Source organism: Amblyomma mixtum, chromosome 3 (genome assembly GCF_055824585.1).
Source record: "Amblyomma mixtum isolate Tamu chromosome 3, ASM5582458v1, whole genome shotgun sequence".
NCBI lineage: Eukaryota > Metazoa > Arthropoda > Arachnida > Ixodida > Ixodidae > Amblyomma > Amblyomma mixtum.
The window spans coordinates 102,229,552-102,241,783 of record NC_143014.1 but is presented as its reverse complement, the minus strand read 5'-3'; the positions used below and the strand labels follow the sequence as shown (position 1 = coordinate 102,241,783).

At 48.4% G+C, this 12,232-nt stretch overlaps 1 protein-coding gene across 1 annotated transcript in view; it reads right to left on the bottom strand.

Annotated features, from left to right (window-relative positions):
• The window catches only part of LOC149351187 (uncharacterized), a 160,409-nt gene that overhangs the window by 131,096 nt on the left and 17,081 nt on the right, over nt 1–12,232 (bottom strand). The gene's annotated exons all lie outside the window — the stretch shown is intronic.

The window sequence follows — 12,232 nt, the reverse complement described above, 5'->3', positions numbered from 1 at the left end:
AAAAATAACCAGCAAGCGGGACGCAGTGTTCGCGAGGACAGCTGGCTCAGAAGCGTGGAAGCCCGTTTTTGCCCAGCTTCCTGCTGCAGCACGCCGTTCACCGGAGGTTGTTCACTTGAGCGCACGATAAACTCTCGAAAAATTTTCAGCCCGTTTTAACATACTTTTTTTTTTTTTTTACTCCGAGCCAGCGCAGGCATTCGATCATCCGTAGCGTCGTACCGCGCAAGGAGTTGCGAATGCTCGTGCAGAGTCGGGAACCACAGCCTGACAATTTTTACGCCCCTGTTTACGCCCACGAGCAGCCACTGTTCCGGACGAACCGCCTGGAGCGGCCATAAATTTCACTAAGGAAAAACGGACGGGCAGCTCCTCCTCGCCTCCCAACATTTGCGGGAGTGCGAGGGGAGTGGTGGAGAGGGCAGACGAGTCTGGCGTAGCTACCTTCGCCTTGGAGACTACGAAGACGCCATTCGAATTGCAAATGCGTCGCATACTGATTGGGAAAACGGCCCCGAAACGAGCACTCGCCACGGGCCTGAGCCCGCAAATTTGCCCCCGCCGCTTTCCTGTCACGTGACATCTTGCTATCGACTTTATCGTGCAGCGCTGCGGGCGCTCTTCGACATTCGCAAAAGTTAGTACGACCCTCACACACTTCCAGCTCGAACTTTCGGGAGCCAATGAAAAATGGCGTGCCCATGGGCTTGGCGAAACGTGTTGTGCTGTTGCGGGTCGCGAAAGGTCGATTGCTGTATATATAGTTTTTTCTTCTGTGAGTGCAAAACCAAACAAAAATCGGAGTATGTGCGAGTATATATCGATTTGTTTAGTGAACTGCTTCCGTGGGTGGCTATTCTACTGCCCGCTAGTGAGCGAGAGAGGAGCTTAAGGATAATTAAATGCAAAACCAAAGAAATTTGGAATTTACATTTGAAATCCGAATGTCAAGTGAGTGGTGCATCGAATGAGCCGCTACAGAAATTTTATTCAGCGGTTTTCTAGTGTGAGGTCTTGGGAGAACTACAGGAACATTGCTTTGACGGCTGCTAAACATGCCCGGCAACCAACATGTTGCAGCGCACGGTCAGTGAAACGCGTTTCTCGAATGTGACCGCGTTGTAAAACCCTTTGGCTTGCTTTCGTAAAGACCCAGTGTGAGGCCACGTCTGAAAAGAAAGCTCTGCGCAGACATCAAACTTCTGCTCTAGTACTTTGTTCCCCCTATGAACAATTAACGATGTTTATTCTTACTATAAGCCTTTTTTTTTTTGTTTTTGAAGAATAAAACGTAGTAATAATAAAAGAGCAATGCAAACTTAAGAGCCCATCGAACTCCTTTCTCGGTTGCACTGGCTGTGAACCCATAGGAATGAGTCAATGATTTGTGCAGAAAAACGCCCGAGTCGTATTTAACTGGAAGGAAAATAAGGAATGACTCAAATTGGGAAATGTAGTAGACTTCCGTTTTCACGAACAGACCATCCTTGCTCTCATTTCCGTTACTGGCCGGAATAGGTCAGTAGCAGAACAACAACTAGATCTACAGTCATAAGTGCACTATCTTTCTGTAATACCCCCAAAAAAAAATTCCTCACGCTCCGAGCCTGCAGAAACGACCGATGTATCCAAGGCGCGTCTACGATAGAAGACCCCCATTATTAGCGTGCAAACCGTAATGGGTCGGTTAAGCAAGCGTAAAGCAAAATAGATTAAAAACGCGAGCTTTCTTGTGTTCAGACGGGGAGCCTTGCAACAGCACAGGTGCAAATATTCTTCACTGAACTTTAAAGATTTTCATGCAAACAAGCTTTCGAAAGAAAGATATGTAAAAAGTAGACCCAGCGAGCACTAATGCGCCGTTGACGCCCTCTCATTAATGCGCCTTCAGCGCTCTATGCTAGTACGAGTTCCCGTCGGTTGCATGTGGTCCGGGGAAAGGCAGGCATGCCACGGACTTGGGACCAGTGAAGCGTGCAGTAATTGCGATGCAGTTGGGGCGCTGGAGCACTTGTTCCTTCGCGGTGCCGCTTGCGCTCAGGGGCGTCGCGAGATGCCAGCGGCCTGCTGGGCGCTAGGTATCATCCTGGGCAACCTCACGACGCTCCTGTGGCCGCGCGGCAGTACGCACACCCGCGACAGAAGCATAGTGAACCTCAGTGCATACATCGAGCAGGCGGGCTTGATGTCCCGCTTTCTCCTCATCAGGTGGCCACGCAGAGACGAAGACGCTCCGCGTGTGCTACTTTTGAACGATATGCAGCCGGGCGCCCCACCTCGGCTGCTTGTGCAGTGCGCCACACGCGTGAGCTCAAGTGACCGGACACTATACGCGCGTGGCTTGTAAATACAGTGCGTATGTGATTGTGCATAGTAGCAGTTGTCCCTTGCGCGCAGTACCGCGAATTGTTCCTGAAACTGGCGCGCAAGAGGCGCTACCTTCTCACCTTTTCTAGTGTAGTCATTTGTGTACAAATACTGCATATAGCTTTACCCTGTTCTTTTCCGCTATCATTCCTGTCTGTACTTCCACTACATATTCATCTCCCTCTCCCTTTTATTTCCGCAGGCCGCAACTCGGGTGCTTAAGTCAGTAGATAGCAACTGACGCAGCCAGCAACACCTTTTCCTTCAATTTTCATTTTTATTCTATGATAAACCAGTACAACTAATGCATGCACATGATAAAAAAAGCACCTACCCATAACTACTAATACGCAAGTCCCCCCCCTAGAATTACGGATATTATTTATGCCCTAGTAGAAAACAACTACAAACCTACCGCCTCCCCCATCCCCGGACATCGGGTGCCCCCCCCCCCCCCCCCCCTGGAAAAAGTTCTGCGGACGCCTTTGCGCATGTCAGGAACAAATACGCCTTAGAATGCCAGGGCATCCTAGAAGAAACTGGGACTTCTAAAAGAAAAGCAGTTCGAACGATTTCATCAGGCATACCAATATCGCGATAACTTTACAAAGCTCACTTATCCTGAAATTCAAAAGAAAGAAAAAAATGGGGTGTAGTGATGAGTTTGCTGGCGAAAAAGAACGAAAGAGAATACATGGTAACCTTCAGTGCGCAGTTTCGCAAGTCCTTCGAAAAGCGACCAAAACATAACACAAGTCCTATTGAAAAAGGTTATACACATTCTGCATCATATTCGCTGGTCTGTTGGCCAGTTCTTTTACTTTCGATGAAAAATAAAAAATTAAAGACCTTGATTGAGAAAGCCCGCCTTCGTGACCAAAATTTTCAAATGATTTCTGGCGATGATATTTTTGATTACTTTTACTTCTAGCGACTGCTAACGAGATTCCCTCTGCGAAATACCAACGTAGTAATGAGTTATCAAAAAAAAAAGAAACGGGTGTGCCTCTTTCGGCGCTAAAGCCTTGAGTTCACACTGGTTACATTAAATGAATGCACAACAATGCAACAGTGTTATTCAATTTCTTACGTAGAAAAAAATCGCGGTAAGGCGACCGCGGATTCTTTTCGATCGTTGTATCGCGACAACTTCAACTTTTAATTCTGCGAGTACCCACCAGCTGAATAAGACCAGAGCTTACTGAAGCACGGGTAAGAAATGCCCGTACGGTTAACACAAGCGGCGTATCGAGATATTCTATAAGTGCATTGCACGAGAACAGCAAAAGCGAGGACGCGTAATGCTTTATGCTCGCGCACATCGATTAAAGGGCACGAAGCGCGGCGAGTGCGGTGCCAAACCCGCCCGGAGAAATTAATAAAGAGCGGGCAATTGCTCCTAGAGGCTGGTTTTTGTCGTCGAGTTTAGCGGTTATTGTAGCCGCTGCAATTTTCCGCTGCGAGCAGCCTGAACTTATTGCAATTTCCACCATCGACGACGCGCCGCTCAGCCTGATAAAGGCTATATATATATACTCTCTTCTCCCCCTCCATGCGCTCCGCTTTGTCTTCTTTCTTAAGTGGAAGAGATGCATATTAGCGCAAAGAAATGAGACCGTATGTCTTTAGTCTCGTTTTTGCTCTATTTTTTTCATTACGACATGCCTAATTTCGTTTAGGTAGGAGATATAGTTCTTCTCCTTTTCTTTGGAGCATGAAGAACAGTTCTGGCCCTTGCGCAGTTACGCTGACCGCAGCCTTTATGCGTACCTATAGAAGTAATGAAGGTTGCCAACTTCCAGGGTATGAATGGACGCACATCTCTTCGAAGAAAGTTTATTCAAAGTGACTGGAAGAATAAGCACTTAAAGCCGAGTCGTATTACTCAATCACGGCATTAGCTGTGAAGAGCGATTTAAAAAGTTGTACGTTGGTTGAAACCAGCTTGTCAATAGTATCCTGTAATAAAACCCAGAACAGCTCGATTGTTGTGCCTTGCTGTAGCTGTTGTAATTGGCGAGAAATTCTTGCTGACTATCTAAAATCTCAGTCCATTGGGGCGTTCCGTTCTGACGCGGGTCAGCACCTTAATGCAGTGTGGTTACTGGCATGAAATGAAGATAACGCCGCTGCTGCTCCCAGGGAGGAAATCATGAAATGGTGTTAATGTAAGTGGCATAGTAACAATGCATCCAGTACTGTGCGAAGACAGCAAGGTGAAACTGGTAAAAACATCTAATCAAAATACGTGTATCTTTCTGACCCAATATGGTGGTCCCTCTAGATGCGCTTTTATTAAAACGCAAGGGTTTAGCAATTTTTTTTTTCATCAACTCGTGAATCCATATAGTTGACTACATCTAAAAGTTTACAAACAGGGTTAAACGGAGCCTGAAACAGTTCTCTTTTTTTTTTCTTTTACAATTCGACGAGATAGAAGGATTCGAATGTATGAATCTGCTATAAGTAAAGCATGCCAAGTAGTTCTGCGTTAGCTCTTAAAAGGGCGTTAAATTTCGTTAGCTCTTAAAATTGAAGGCACACTCAGGGGAAATTGAAATTGGCTTGTATCAATAGAATACCAGCTCCTAACTACAAAAATACCACTCTTACTGAACACAAAGCTCTTGTAAGGTAGAAAACAGCTAGGACTAAAGTACAGGCATCGCCGCCATAGTCCAATCTCGCAAGAACAAGCGTGATGACGAAGCAGGAGAAAAGGTTCCACAGATCTCCGAGGCTCACAAACGTGCATGAAGGTTACGCTTTTCATCGATATTGAAGTATACAAGTTTTATTTTTGAACCGCTATAGGGCAGTTTTATCAAACGAGGAATACCTGTAATTGGCGGCGCAACAGGCGGTCAGCTGAGTTTCGGTATGTGTTAGTGCTTCGCGGCTGTGCGCTTCGCGTGCCCACGTAGCTTAATTAATTAATGCTTAATTTTGTGTCCTTAAATTTTAATGTTATCCATGCAAATCTGATGCATTTCTTCGCGCATTTTTTTTTTAATGAGTGCTGCTATGATTATATGAGAGTCTGATACATAGTATCGCAGGAATGTTTAAGACGATCGATTTCAAATCCAATTTCTGCATTTAGTATGCCTCTCCGCTAATGCTGGGAACGTTCTTTCTTCAGGTCATATAATAATTTTTGTTCATTCAACAATCTGCCATAGCGTAAACGCTAGAAGCAAAGGCTGCGAACATTTTCGGCTTTGGTTATTTGATCCTCGATGATGACGACTACTGTTGCGTAGCAAAAGGACACCAATTTTGTTGAATTATTGTTTAGGGTGCACCACCCCTAAAACGGCGAAAATCAGCTGATCGACGATGTGCACGACGGTGCACGTCTAGCCGCCGACTGCCTCGCATCACTGAAGGTGCAAGTGAAGCCATGGGACGGAGCGAAGCGCAGTTCTGGACAATAGACCACGCGTGACCAGACTCTGCTCAACTGATCCGTACATCTTGCGGCTCGTATGCGGCCCAAGCCTGCCAGCGACACCAATAGGTGCCGTTATGCCTCGCGATGCGTGATCCGCCGGCTTACCGGTCACAACTGTGAACAGATCGGTTGAGAAGGCTCCGCGTTTGCAAGTACGCCAAGCCCACCCGACTGCATAGCAGGGTTGTGCAGAAGACAAAGTGTGCCAAGGTCTGCGCTTTCTTCGCTAAGAATAAAACAAGAAAATGAGGCGAAGGGCGTGAAGATTTTTGCACCCATCTGAACGATGAGCTACAAGCACTGCTAATGGATCCTCGAGAACAGCGCTTTGCTGGGGGCGGGCGCTCATGGTTGAAACTTACTTAGCCCGAGACCTTAGGTTTAGATGTCGCTTCAGCGTGTGCAGAGGAACTAATTAGGCGCTGCTCACTGCGTACATAGAATGGGCGCAAGCTTCTTTTCATCTCACTATAGAAGAGTGATCAGAGAACTGCTGCGCAAGCAGCGTTGGCTGCCATACGTGACTGGGACGGTGGTGGATGAAAAAGTCAAGACGTGGACGTTCTCGTTTTGCTCGGCCACGTCTACATCCCTGCTATAGTGGCACTATAATCGGCTGCGGTTCTCTGTTGGAAGACGTACAGCATATGTCTTCCGACCCTTGGGACACGGCGAACGCTTGGACTGTTCTTTCAGAGCCATGGGCTTATTTCTTTGGGCAAAGAAAAACGACAGACAACTCCGTTAGTGCGCAGCCTCACTTTTACGATTTCAACGAGGCCTGGAAGAAAGTACTGTCTTAGATGACTGAGTAAGCGACAGAAAAAAGAAGAAGAAAAAAGAACGCGCGAATCCGGGAGCTTTGTAGCAGCAATTTCGAGAGGAGGGGAACGCGAGCTCGTAAATGGCGCTCCCCACACCCGGCCCTCACACGCGAGAGAACAGAGACAAAGGGCGGAACCAGCGGCCGGCCCGGCGCCTCGAGAGCGGCAGATGCTCGAGCCGTATTTCTCCTGTCAGTGGCGGTGGCCAGCAATGGTGCCCTAATTGGCTACGCCGCTCGCGCCTTATACTGCGCGGCGCTCGCGGACGGCGCCGGAGCGACGCTAAACACCTCGACGCACTCGTAGAGCGCGCTGTACCGATACTCCGGCCCGCGAACCTTTCTATCTAAATTTGCGTCTGGAAAAGAAAAAGAAAAAATAAAGGAAGGGGTGGGGGGGGGGGGGGGGGGGGGGGGGGGGGGGGAGCGGGAGAAACGGAAAGCAGCAGTAGCTCATGTAGGCAATACACAGGATTAAGGCGAACATTTGGCCAACCTGCGGCGGGAGAAGCCTTTCACGGCCGGCAGCTCATCAATTAGACACCTCCATTAGGAACTTGTTTACCACGTACTGGCTAATGAGTCATTAATGAGCACCTTTGCTTGCTTTCCTACGCGCCTTTTTGTAGCGACGTCGTGCCATGTTGGAGAATGCTGTACGTGAATGGTTTTAAATATTCTTGCCAGCGCTAAAAACAGCCCTCGCGACGACTGTTTCGGCGGCGCATTCTTGCATCACGCCGCTTGATCAAGCTGGTCGTTACCATGAACGCTGCCGTTTGTCTGGGTGATATCGTTCTTCTTTGCTGAACAGGCTTCCCTGCAAATCTTACAAGCACGGTGATAGGCACGATTCCGGAAATTCTAATTTTCAAGCGCAAGCATTATTTTGGCGTATTAGCAGGAGATGCGTTTCCCTTTTCAGTACGAAATGAGCTCTTCTCTACATGCATTGTACGCAAAGCGTTTTCAAACATGTTATGCTGCGCTGTAAGTGTAATTTCACTTTTTGAATGGTCGGTCATCCTTACGAAAAACTATTCTTTTTGGCAACTGAATTACTGAGCAACACTCGTCATTATACAGTTGTCGTCCGGGGTCGTTTCGCTCCGTGTGATGCACAGATGCGGCCTGTAGATTCTGGGTATAAAATAAAAAGAAAGCGACCCAAATCGTGGTCATTGACACGAGATTACAACGCCACCGCGCAAAGAAACTAAGAGCGCCGCTGCGTGGCGTTTCGGGCGCCCTTTGGCGCACGAGTGTCAGTCTTCGTCGCAGGTGCAAAGGACTGCTAAGGCTAGAATATCTGTTCGAAGAACAATTAGCGTCATGACGACCCCGACCAACCAGGAAGAATGTTTTTGCAGCGTCTCGTTTTTTCCCTAAGGCAGTTACCGCTAGGGCGCGTTGCGACCACATAAACACTGCTGTCAGAAAGCGCCTGTCAGGGTTCCTATGCGTAACATGGAGAAAAGAGAGAAAGAAAAAGACAAGCAAAAGTGATGGGCGCAGGGGGGCAACAATGTCGACGTCTCAGACTGCGCGAGAATTTGTTGTTCCCTTTTGGGGCGAAACGAAGTTGTCGCCGCAGCCGCATGTATGTGACTAAACTTGCCTCTTACGGTCATCCGCCGGCCCACTGTTGCATCGTCGATGGCGCCGGGATTGGGCGGCGCGGGAGGCATGCCTGCGCCTCCGAGAAGAAGCTTCTTTTGTTTTCCCATCGCCGAGGCAACGGAACGAAAGAGAAAAGGAAAGTGCGCGCCCGCACGCGGCCCGAGCGGAAGCGTGTACGTAATAACGCAAATCGCGGGCTGCCACGCGACGCAAAAGAAAAAAAAAAAAAAAGGAATGGCCACGCCCACAGTTCTTGCTCGGTTACGACCACATCTCACACGGGGGCCAGACACGCACGCAAATGAAGCAAAAAGCGTGGGCGGGCACATCCAGGCCGCGAGTGGGAAAAACGCCACCAAAAAGCAGCCCGAAGACGTGTCGCCTGGATACCCAAACGATACGCCTACGCCAGTGGCCATCCGTACGCGGGCCAAAAGGAAAAAACAAAAATAAGAGCTCGGAGGAGAGCAGGTTGGAGGGAGTGAGTGAAGGAAAGAGGGGGGAGGAGATAGGCGCGGACCCAACCTTGCACCCCGATTACACGCACACGAACGCACAAGCCAGGGCAGGACGAAAGAAAAATGTTGAGCGAAGCACGGACGTGCCCCGTTCGTGCACAAATGCGACGTAATGAGTTGCTCCTCTAAACACGGTCGCTCCTTCGCCGCCGCCCCCCCCCCCCCCCCCCCCCCCTTTTCTTTCTTCTTTTTCAACAACTCCCGCCTTTCCGCGTGGAGCGTGCGGGCTCTGCGGCACGTCGACGCACCCTGTCAAACGAAAAAGAGGGCACGAAAGGAACGCGCCCAACGAAGACGGAAAAAAAAAGAAAAAAAGGCGACACAGGAAAAAAAAAGCGAGGCAGGCGCAGGGTCAAAATCGCATCGGCTAATGCTGCTCTCGGCCGTCGTTCGGCGGCCCTGTTGCCGTGCGGCCATTATATTATACCATCGATTAGAGAGACGAGAGCCGGTATTCAAGTTTCTTGCGCGTGTTTTCCGATGGTGACACGCGTGTCGCGATGGCATTACGCGTGTTGCGCGTCCTCACGATCAGCGCCAGTTGGCCACTCTTCTCTTCTCACTATCTTTTCCTCTTTATTTCCGCGCTTCCTTTAGGTCTTCCGCGTTAGCAGCTGCCGTCCCGCGCCTAACGACATCTTGATGCTCCGGTCTCGTGGCACGGGCGCCCACCGTTGACGTTGATACCGGGTTCCTGGCCCGGAGCGCCACGCATTGCGTTCCACTCACTTCATGAGACCTGTAATGAGCCGCGCTATTCAGGGAAATATTCAGTAATCAAGTTTCTCGTTACTTTCCTGCTACCTGCAACATTCTTGTCACCCGCAAGTACCACCGCCGTCACTCAGATAACGAGACTGGGAGGAGGTGCCGTTTCATGCACTTTCCAAAAGCCGCATAATCGTTTGCTGTACTGACGGTCGTTACTTTGGCCGTCACTGACACTTCGTCAGTTACATAGCCCCCTAATGTGTGGCTATTAGACACTATGCATGCGATTTATTCTACATCTTGGTAATTTTCTTTACTGCTAGGACATTATTTATCACGGCACGGTATATATTGGATGCCATTTCTCGTTACAGCTACCAGTTTCTGATAGAGGCCAAAAGCAAAAAAAAAAAAAAATCCCCTACTAAGGCTTCCGTGCACGCCAAAAAGCCCCAGTACGTGAAAATTGTTCCAGAGCCCTCTCTGACGGCGTACCTACCATCCCAAATGTTGCTTCATAAAGTGAAAATTCATTCGCTTCCGTTGCACTTATATCTGCAGGAACACCTGAACTAGGCCTGAAAAAGTAACCATGGAAAAACCTTCTGCGTTCATAGCAGTACGACAGTTCATAGCTCTGAACCCTGCACAGACATTTTTGTTAACATATGGCAGCTGTGAACGGTCGCTATTGCAAACCGGACGCGTTCCCACTACTCCTGAATGATGAATCACAACTTGGCAGAGAATGTGAATCGTGCGCAATCGGCACCGAAACGCCAGTTCTCTCATGAGACCTTGGGCGGAGTTTCACGGTCCTTTTCTCTAATTCAAAGATACTTCACGTTCGTTTGTTTGTTTTCTATAAAAGTTTTATAATGCAACCGTGTCGCGCAACTGATGAAAAAAGTGACAGTAGGATTGTATGAAAACTGTCCCTGCATGGCGGTCGTTTATCTCGTCCCATATCGATGCAACGAGAAATGGGAAGGTGGACAGAAATTCAAACTTATCAGTATGCGGTCACTTCGAATCCTTTCGTCCCCGCAATCACCTTTCACGGTGCACATCATGAGACGTCTGAGACGAGTTGAGATCCTGGCACACCAACCGACTGCACATGCAAAGTACCACCTCTACGTACTCTCCCCTGGAGCATATAATCACAATGTGCACTATTCACTCGGAGAACTTATCTGTCGGCACCAATAGAGAATCAGGCACGAACCCGCAAATGCAGCATAATATTTCAGCCAGTTGAATTTAGCTTTTTTTTTTAATTCCGTGCGGAAAACGTCGCGTTCTCACAAAAGAAAAGCTAGAAAGAAACCCGAGACAAAAAAAAATGGTATAAATGTAGTGAGGGCTGCATATCTCGCAATGTCTTCCGCGAAAACACAAAGATGCCGGAGTAAAATGTTCGTGGGCGGCGTGTAGAAGCTGACACGCCGAACACTGCTGTTTAGCTTCCTAGCACGTGATAGCAAACAGCTCGCTCTTGGAAGCTTTTCTTGCACCTGCAGCGCGGAGCTCGAAATGCGGCTACCTGTGCGCCGAGTCCGGGCGTATTTCTCGGCAGAAAGCAACATATAGTGGCCGCCTTAGCTTTGTTGGAATCCCAGAGCTTGTATGCTCCGAGAGAATGGAAGGCGACGTGAAGAAAAAGGGAGCGAGTCTTCACTCGTGGATTTTTTTGTACTTTTTGCACAGCTTACACGATCTGTATAAAAGCCCGGATACGGAAAGGTAAGCAAACAGTCACAAACTGCCGCGTTGCTTACGAAAAGTTTTTTGACGCGGATGAAAGAAGAACGCTCTGACTTGCAGCATTTTTCTACCTTCAAACTGATTCTCAAAACTAAACACAAAAACGCGCTGCTTTTAATTGCAGTCGTGTTGCTAGCAGGACCACCTTGCGTTACACAAATATTATGGCGATACAGTTGCCTTCACCTACAGCCTACGACGTCTATCTTGCGCTTTACTGTCCAGTACCTAGTGCTTAGGTATCGTAAAAAAAGTATCGCTATTTGCTTTGCATTCACAATTTTTCTAGCTCGGGAAGCGTGTGCGCGCCCACGAATTACTTATACTCCTTTTTACAACAAATCCGAGAAAACAAAATCCATAACATCTTTTCAGTAAAAAGTGCTGTCTCTTGCTCGGATTCTTCGGCGGGGAGGAGGCGCGAGAGGCTTCCCATGTTCTGTTGCCTTGTCACAACACGGAGTAAGGACAGAATAAAACGAACGGTAGCGGCATCGTCCGGAGTCTAAATATAGGCGATACAGAGAAAGGCTCTCTGCCTCGCATTTTGCAAAAAGTGCATCCAGCGTGAAAACTAGCGTACTAAGTACGTGAACGAGAGCCACTAGACGTCAATTATGGCACCTCACTAATGAACGAAAGCTGCAACCAGCGCGAAGAAGTCAGGGTTGCTCATTACCTTATAAATTAGATAGCGTGCCACAGTTAAGTACTGACTAGAGCGATACGGGTGACATGTTCCCAGGCCAGAAAGTGAAATCAGTGAAGGGCAAATCATTCCGCTCCGAAAACTTTTTTGCCAAACTGAAGCCGCACAAGGAGGGCCGCCGAAGATGCCGACCTCACGCTCACTTCATAAGCATTCAATTCAGCGCCACTCGGTGCATCAGCACAGTCGACTGCCTTTAGCACTAGTGACAGCTGCGTTCGTCTGTCAAACAACGTTTGCGGCTCCTTGCGGGAAGTAAAACA